The sequence below is a fragment of the Sorex fumeus genome, unplaced genomic scaffold, assembly GCF_029834395.1.
Source record: "Sorex fumeus unplaced genomic scaffold, SorFum_2.1 ptg000022l, whole genome shotgun sequence".
Lineage (NCBI taxonomy): Eukaryota > Metazoa > Chordata > Mammalia > Eulipotyphla > Soricidae > Sorex > Sorex fumeus.
This window is the reverse complement of record NW_026606079.1, coordinates 8144820-8154042: the sequence shown is the minus strand read 5'-3', so window position 1 is coordinate 8154042 and position 9223 is coordinate 8144820. Positions and strand designations below refer to the sequence as shown.

The following is a 9223-nucleotide window of genomic DNA, read 5'->3' as shown; positions in this document are numbered from 1 at the left end:
CTATTCATCATATTTACTTATACTTTTTCCACTAATAAAGGTAAAGGCCCTCCCGTTGATCGTCGATTTGCTCGAGCGGGCCCAGTAACGTCTCCATTGGAGACTTTTGTTGTTACTGTGTCTGGCATATCGAATACTCTCGGTAGCTTGCCGGGCTCTCCGAAAGGGGCGGAGGAATCGAACTCGGGTTGGCCATGTTGGCCGCGTGTAAGGCGAACGCCCTACCCGCTGTGCTATCGCTCCAGCCCACTAATACTACTATGTAATAAAGTCGTTGGCAGCTGTGTTAGACTCATGCCCGGTTTTTAAATTCTTTTCATTAAGTTAGCAAATTTAACATAATTTTTGTTTATATTAAAGTCTTTATTTAAAGACTTAAATCCTCTTTTGACTGCTTTTTCTATTTTTATTTGAGTAAATTATTTATTGTATTCCCGAGTTACTGGAGACTGGGGGAAGCAGGCAGGGGATCTCTGTTCTGGGTCCTATTGAGTCCAGAGTCCAAGGTCACAAATTTCTGCATTGTCTTCGTTCCATGGGAGTTTATTCTTGCGTGAGGCTCAGCTTGAGCATCCAGAAAGCAGCCTGGAGCTTGGGGGTGGTTGGGCAATAGAGGTCCGGTGACTCAGAGATCACATCCATAAGCCAAACTCTGCCGTCACCAGATAATCTCCATAAAGGAGGCTCCCAGAACCTACCACCGGACTTTGCGCCAGGCTGGGGGTGGGTGAGAGCCTTCCCCAGCCCAAGGGACGCAGCTGCTAAAATCTCAGGGCTGGAGGGAATAAAGACTTTACTGGCGCCTGCTCAAGTAATTCGACAATCAATGGAATGGCGGTGATACAATGATTTATTGTATCACTTTTACATAATCTCAGCAAAGAATACTCAGTGTCATGTTTTAAGTTATATACATAATATATATTACATATATATATATAAAACAATTTGATTTGCCAATATTTTCTAGGATACATCCACCTCAGGGATTCCTGAGCACAGAACCAGGAGTAAGTCCTCAGAACTGCCAAGTGTGGCTCCTAACCCAAGCAAAAAGGTCAATAAAAAAATATGACTCCTGAGCAAGGCTTCTGAAGTGAAGTCCCAGGATTCAATTCTGTGTTAGAGACCCCAAGAGGTTAAAGCCCACGAGAGCTCAGAGGCTCTCCCTGCAGGGTGGGGACCGGGCTGCAGGGGGCGCCAATTCCCAAGAGCACCGAGTTGCAGGCTAGAAGGGGTGGAAAGATGGGGGAATGGGGGCAGAGATGCAGAAATCTCCTCAGAAACTGTATTTCCTTCTTCAAAATAACTAAATTTTGCTTTGTCAAGAAAACCAAAATTAATATAAGTATAGAACACAGAGGCATATAGATATCCCTTTAACATATTGATAAGGCAGCAAAACCTGTATGCAGGGGGTGTTTCTGGACTTCTTAATATCTCCAATGGAAATCATCTGTGCATTGGGATGGTTTTGTAGTGTCATTGTAGTATCCATTGTGCAGTTACAGAATCCCAGAAATAACCTCAAAGCCCAGGTGTGTCCAGATGTATCCAGGCCATATAGATGTGGGGGACCCTGAGGGAGCTCTGTGTGCACAGAGTCCTGGACAGGGCAGGGTCTCATCTCCTCAAACAAGGATCAGAACATGGACCTCTTCCCTTCCCTTCAGGATGAACTGAGTGGCTTCAACCAGCCTCTTCTCAGGTTGGACCAGGACATCAGCTATGAATGCTCCCTCCTCATGAATATGCAAATTATGCGAGGGAAACTGAGTTATATACAGATGTGTCTGTGTCCTGACAATCTCACACAGCAGGCACACCCACACCTTCAGGAGCCCCTGAGTGCACAGTCCCCACCATGGACTGGACCTGGAGAATTCTCTTCCTGGTGGCAGTGGCTGCAAGTAAGCATCCCCATGCCTTGGGCTGAGGGAACAGGGCCAGTCAAGTGGAGTCCACCCACTCCTGTCTGCTGTCCACAGGTGTGAACTCCCAGGTGCAGCTGGTGCAGTCGGGGGCAGAGGTGGGAAAACCTGGTACATCAGTGAAGATCTCCTGCAAGGCGTCTGGATACACCTTCACTGACTACAGGATGTACTGGGTGCGGCAGGCCCCAGGACAAGGGCTAGAGTGGATGGGATATATATATACCCTGACAATGATTATACAAACTACGCACCAAAGTTCCAGGGAAGACTCACACTCACTGCAGACAAGTCCAAGGACACAGCCTACATGGAACTGAGCAGGCTGAGCACTGAGGACACGGCCGTGTATTACTGTGCGAGAGACACAGTGTGACAACCACATCCTGAGAGTGTCAGAAAACTGAAGGGGAGGCAGCTGTGCCACTTAAGATGTAAGGAACGCTGATCCTCCTGACTTCCTCCTCAGAGAGTCAGGGTCTAAGACATAGAATGGGGCTCACATGGGCAGGCTTCATCTGAGGGAAAGGCTCAGGATCTCTCTCTGTCCTTCAGCAACAGCTAGAGGGAGATGGCTTCTCTCTAGAACACCTGGTGTCACTCATTTTTTCGTCTAGGATTTTGTGTGGAGCACCCCAGATGGTACAGGAAGAACCACATGGAAGTTTGAGCTGGGGTTATTGCAGGTTCCTGAACTGTAGGTCTACACATGGCAGACTCAAAATGTTCCACATTTTGTTTTAAATTATGTATCTTCAAGAAATCCTTTTCTCGGAGATGAAATCCTGGTGTTGGTCAGAGCCCTTTCTGGAGTTTTTGTGCAGCTCTGCCCCTTTGTACATCTTCGCCATATCTCTATATTCCTGAGCTGGAATCCTGCCATTGGATAAGAGCCAGTGGAGGAGATGACCCTATATGAAAGGGATCAAGGTCACATTTCTCCTATCACATGCTGGAAAGGAAATGGTCAGGGTCAGGGTCTGTGAAGTCCTGATGTTGGGGTCATTTCAGCCCAGCTCAGAGGAAGGTCATAACCAAATAACAGACACAGGTTTTGGGGTGTGCCCAGGAGGGCTGGCAGTAGCATGGACCAGCAGACAGTATCTAGAGAGAGGCCTCAGGGGCTGGCCCTCCACCCAAGGGTCATGCATCCCAGCTGAGTTTACCTCATATCTGATGTCACTAATTGATCAATATTCCTGGAAAATATATGGTATTGGGTGAACATTAATTTTGTGCATATACATATATATGTCTCCTATTTGTGTCCACTGGGAAGTCTCAGACAGCATGACTACATGATGAGCTATCTGCCATGCAGACCAGAGTATTACTGGGAATATTCATGCTTCTGTAGTTGGGCTATGAGGTTTGATTCTTAGGTTGAAACCAAGATTTATACCTGCACTTTGAAAAATATTACCAAATTTATCAAAATGGTAAATTTACAAAAAAAGAGCAAAACCCTTCCTTCCCAATGACAGAGAAATTGCTCATATCTGAGTGAGAGTATTTTCCTTCACTCCCCTAGGAGAACATTGAACATACATGAATCAGAATAACACTTCAATTCCTGAAGGCACGATGAGCACAATATGGGCTAAAGTTCAAACTGAGGTCAATCCAGAGTACAGAAGCAGGGGCCTGTTAGGGCACGACTCTGGATCTCCGACCGCAAGCAAGGACCACGCAGGAATGCAATTAGCAAGCAGGTAGTTTATTGAGCTGGCTAGCCAGGGTCAAGCTGTCAGGGAAGACACCGAGCTTCTTCAAAAAAGTAAAGTAAAGGCCCTTCCGTTGATCATCGATTTGCTCGAGCGGGCCCAGTAACGTCTCCATTGGAGACTTTGTTGTTACTGTGTTTGGCATATCGAATACATCACAGAGAGCTTTCCAGGCTCTGCCATGCGGGCGAGATACTCTCGGTAGCTTGCTGGGCTCTCCGAGAGGGGCGGAGGAATCGAACTTGGGTCGGCCATGTTGGCTGCGTGCAAGGCAAATGCCCTACTGCTGTGCTATCTTATATAGGCCTTCACTGGCCATTACAGCAAAGCCCGCACATTTCATAGCCAATAGATTTGGAACAGCATATACTTTCTTAACCAATCCATTTAAAAGTACATCACTCCTTAGCCTATAGATTCAAAGATCAGCATTTATGTACATAGGTGTAGGTGTGGCTAGTGGGTGTCTGGTAACTCAGACATTTGGTTATCACCTGGCTCCCTTTGATTCTCAGCTCATGGTCCCTGCATTCTGGTGGAGTTGGATAAGGGAAAAGTTCCTAACAGAGGTAACAGATAAGGAAGGGCCAACAAATGGTTTCAGAATTTACATCCCTATAAGGAAGGGTCAACAAATGGAGACAGAATTTACATCCCAATTAGGAAGAGTCAACAAATGGAGACAGAATTTACATCTCAAGGCTTTACCAAGGAGGTGCAGGTAAGGAAGAATTACTAATTAGCAGAGTTTAGCGCTGGAATTTTCCTGGGTCCCAAGGGACCTCACAGGGCCCGACCTGAAGGCCAGCCTGGATTGTCAGTGTGGTAGAGAAGAAAGGCACATTCAGATTCCTGGGATAGGGCAGTCCATAAGTCAGACCTCTAGATTGTTCTCAATGCACCCTTCCTGCCTCTGCACAGAGCAGGCACCTAGATGGGGCTCCTTGGTGACTGAACTGCTACCTACAGTTCTGGAGTGTCAAACTGTTCTCCGTCTCCCACTGTCCTCTGTGTGTAGTGACAACTTCAAGTGACACTGGGAATGCCACGTTCTCAAATCATCAGCCACTCTCCTAGTGCTACACACTTCCAACTGAATCCAGAAAGTCTAGGATATTGCCCTGAAGACATTTTACTCATAAATTTCACATCCATGAGGAACACCTGGAAAGAGTCCTAATGCTGTCTATTCTCTGTGGGCCTTACTGTGCTTACTGAGCTGAAAATCACTCAACTTTCTGCAATATAGAAAAAAAAACTAGAGGATATCATGCTCAGTGAATGACTCAGAAGGAAAGGGAGAGATACAGAATGATCTATTTCATAATAGCACTGTGGCACTGTCACCCTATTGTTCATCACTTTGCTAGAGCAGGCACCAGTAATGTCTCCATTTTGAAACATGTTGTTACTCTTTATGGCATATCGAATACACCATGGGTAGATTGTCAGGCTCTGCCGTGTGGGCAGGATATTCTCGATAGCTTGCTGGGCTCTCCAAGAGAGACTGAGGAATACAACCCGGGTTGATCTCATGCAAGGGAAAAACGCCCTACCATTGGAGTGATAGCACAGCTGGTAGGGTGTCTGCCTTGCATGTAGTCGACCCGGTTCGAATACCAGCATCCCATATGGTCTCCGGAGCACTACCAGGATTAATTCCAGAGTTCAGAAGAGTCAGGAGTAACCACTAAGCATCACCGGGCGTGACACAAAAAGCAAAAAACAAACAAACAAAAAAAACCTGGGCTGCTTTGGGGGCCTGGAGTGAACGCTGGCCTGTGTGAGCCCCGGATTAGGGGCTGGGATGGGCCACTAAAAAACCCCGCCTTGCTGGCCAAGTAGGGCAGGCAGCGGGTGCCTAGGCAATTCTTGCGAGCCCCCCAGATTCCCCAAATCTGGCTTCTTTTAGTCAGCATAATTGCATCCAAATCCCTCCCTGGGGTTGAATCTGTTGGCTTTCATGTGCAGAGGAAGCTGTCTCATAATATGGGCCTTAAAGGATCCACAGCAAGGTAGCAACAAGGGCTAAGAGCAGTGCAATAGGAGAACTGATCCACATGGTTGAATGTTTTGGGAGAAGGGGCTTTTACTCTGACTTCAATCTCTGATTCCTCACAGAATCCTATTCCCTGAACTCCAAGATTTCAACCTGTTTCAATCTCCCAGGCCCCACGCCCAGTGCCAGGGTCACAGAATGGTTGTCCCAGCTGCACACAGATGGGCCACAGGAAGTGCTCCCTGGTGATCAGAGGTGTGGGGGAGTCTCAGCCTGACCCAGGTCTAACCATCTTTCTGTGTCCAGGGACAGACAGGAACCTCAGTTCCCCTCACTCAGTCCCTGGAGGAGACTTTCAGTTTCCTGTTCTGGGGAGGTCCAAGGCACACAGACTCCTGTGTTCAACATCTCCTTCAGGGACCCTCAGGTCACATTCTAAATGACAGAAAGAAAGGAAATGTTTTGGCTGACACTGAGGGCATGTTTTCTGGCCTTTCTAGAGTCTCAGGAAAATTCTCTCCCCTCAAAGGTGTTGAGTTAAAAAATCCCAGATAGTTTCTTTCATGCCCTGTCTTCCCTGATGAGTTTCAGCATTAAACGAGGAGCATCACCGTGGAACTGGGGAAATATCCCCCTTGCAGGAGCCATTGATCAAATGCTTGGACCCTCGTCTCCCTAAATGCTGTTACCTCCTAACCACAGGAACTCTGGGAACAAGGAGAACTTCAAACCTCCAGGCAACTAATGGGACACTTTCCCCTTAATAAGGACCCTAATGTTGGAGTTGTCCCCTGAGTATTCTGGGATTATCTAAAGGGATTCTAAAGCAGGTAAGATTAGAAAACTCAGGGCTGTGCTCCAGGCAAGAACAGAGTAGGAAATTACCACCAGTGTCATGCTTTAAATGTAATCGCTGGTTGTGTTATCACCCTAAGGCCACAGCTGTGTGAATATCCCAGTCCTGCTCTTAAGCTATCTAACTCTTCCCCGTGTTAAAGGAAACAATGGTTCATGTGTCTGGAGCCAAGGTGCTGGGGTAGTGGATCAGATTTTATGTTCAATAAATGGCCTAACTGGGGGCAGAGAGATGGTACAGTGGGAAGGGCCTTGCCTTTCATTTGGCCTGATCAATCTGGATATCGTTTGCCACCCCTCACTCTCTCCCCACCAACACACACAAACCCTGAGGCCCACAACGGTGGTTCTCTGAGCACAGAGTCAGGAAGAACCCCTGATCCCCACCAAGTGTGGTCCACCTTCTCCCCCTTCATCACTGTATCACTGTATCACTGTCATCCTGTTGTTCATTGATTTCCTCAAGCAGGCACCAGTAATGTCTCCTTCGTCCTAGCCCTGAGATGAAGCTCTTTCAGGGTCAGGAGAATGAGACCCATCATTATTACTGGTTTTTGGCATATTGAATATGCCACAGGGAGTTTTCCAGACTCTGCCATGTGGGCGGGATACTTTCAGTAGCCTGCCAGGTTCTCCAGAGTAAGAACTAGATAATAAGATGTCGCGCTCCCGTTTCTGGGAGATGAATTTTATAGTCTATAGGTCTTGGCCATTGATGAGATTACACGGCACTGGGGGCAGTTGGTGGGTGTAATGCCTACATGTTGGAAGATGGGCAATCTGGGTGGAGGAGGCACAGTCCTGATCCGAGCAGGCTTGGATATCTAAGCCCTGGGTCCTGCACACCTGGGTTCCTCTGCCACAGCCATGCTTAAGACCTCCCCTTACATGTTTTTGAAAAAATCAATTAAAAAACTTTCCAGGCTATTTCCTTGGTCAAGGATGTTGAGGATAACTTGTGAACAGGACATGCTAAAGAGCCTGTTTAACCTTTTAAGACTAACCATGAGGGACAGAGGACAAAGTCATCAAAGTCTTTGGCTTTATAGTAGTTAGTTAAAACAGAATCTGTGTTGTCCCATTTCTACTTTCTGTTTGGCAACATTACTTCAGTTCTCTGATAAGTGAGAGATACTTGTTCCTTAGCTGCTCCCTAATTTTCTTCTGTTATGTGTTTTCCATAATGCTATCAACATGCCTTCACTTCTCCAAATCTACAGAGTGAGACTGAGTGTCTTTATAACAGTCAGGCACTGAGCAAATTCCAGGTGCACATCCATGTGTGGAGAAATAAGCTCAATATGTTGATACAGTGTATCACTCCTCAGCAATGAATCAGTGTCTATCTGACCCGTCTAACCTGTATGCATGGTATGGCAACATGTGGGAGGCTGGGTAGGGTGGGAAAGAGGAATTACTAGGACAACAGAAAACACCTGGGGTGGGTGATCAGTACACTGTTCTGTGGCAAGTGTTGCATAGAGCCAGTACTGTAAACAAGATCTATGTGCAGACTTTATGGAATTTCTAACAAATTTTTAAGCAGTTTTTAAGAAAGTGTCCTGTTGATTTTGGTGCAAAAGCTTTAGGAAATAATCTCAACATTCCCCAGGCACCCCAGCGTCCTTTCTGAGGTCTGGGGTTCCAGGTCTCCTGGAAATTGCTGACTGTGGAGATACAGAGACAGCACAGGTGGGTCAGGTCTGTGAGGATTCACTGTCTCAGCCCTGCAGGAGCTCTGGGACAGGACACCTGGGGACAGACACTGTGAGTCACGTGTTTATACACAAGAGTGGTTATGAATTCTATAGCCACCTGGTCCCTGAGGTGTGACATCATCTATCTCAATCCTCACTTTGTCTGAGTTGGTGTTTGTGAGTCTTTATGTCTATCTTTGCAGAATTTTGTAGAACCTAATGAGTGTGTAGATTGCTTCTGATACTTAATGCTGACTTTTTTTGTTTTTTTTTTTTGTTTTTGTTATATTCATTTATTGAATCACTGTGGGAAAAGTTACAAAGTTTTCAGGTTTAAGTCTTGGTCATACAATGATCGAACACCCTTCCTTTCACCAGTACTTATTTTTCACCAAGAACCCCAAGGTATCCCCCTCCCTTTCCTATGCCTGTGAGGCAGATGATTTCTTCTTAACTCTCTCTCTACTTTGATTACATTCATTATTTCGACAAAAGATGCACCATTATTGTTTAGATTTTCCCCCCAACAATAAGAACTGCTGAAAAGGCATTGTGAAATAATTTGTTTTCTATAGCTGGTTATGAGAATCACATGATGATTTTGGATTTCTGATATTTTACTAATTAAGTCTGGAAGGATTTCTGCCAACAGCCAGATTCTTAAGAGATTGGTTTCTGTGCGTCTGGTACTATGGCGATGCTGGAGAGCCGCTCATGGGGGGCAACTCATGACCTCGGTAGGGCATGAAGGATGAGCCAGTACTGCTCCCCATCCCATGAGGCTGCAGTTTCCCAATCCCTGCTGGCTCATACCTGGCTCTCCAATAAGCTCTGAGGCAGAGCGAAGGCGGAAGGGACAGACACCCTTACCCTCCCAGGAAGGCATGGCGCTGTGGTTTAACACATAGTCCATTCACTTTTCTGCCTCAAGCTGCCGGGCTCTGGATTAAGTCATTGTGCCTCTGGAGCCATGGTCTCGCTGGAGAGCCACTCGTGACCTCGGTAGACTGTGAAGGA

General features: G+C 46.6%; 1 pseudogene and 1 gene segment (V, D, J or C); both read left to right on the top strand.

Annotated features, from left to right (window-relative positions):
- Positions 1–1819: 1819 nt before the first annotated feature.
- Positions 1820–9223, top strand: part of LOC130023201 (immunoglobulin heavy variable 1-3-like) — a 133916-nt gene continuing 126512 nt past the window's right edge. Inside the window, exon 1 of the V gene segment in view lies at positions 1820–1848.
- Positions 1865–2307, top strand: LOC130023212 (immunoglobulin heavy variable 1-69-like; annotated as a pseudogene).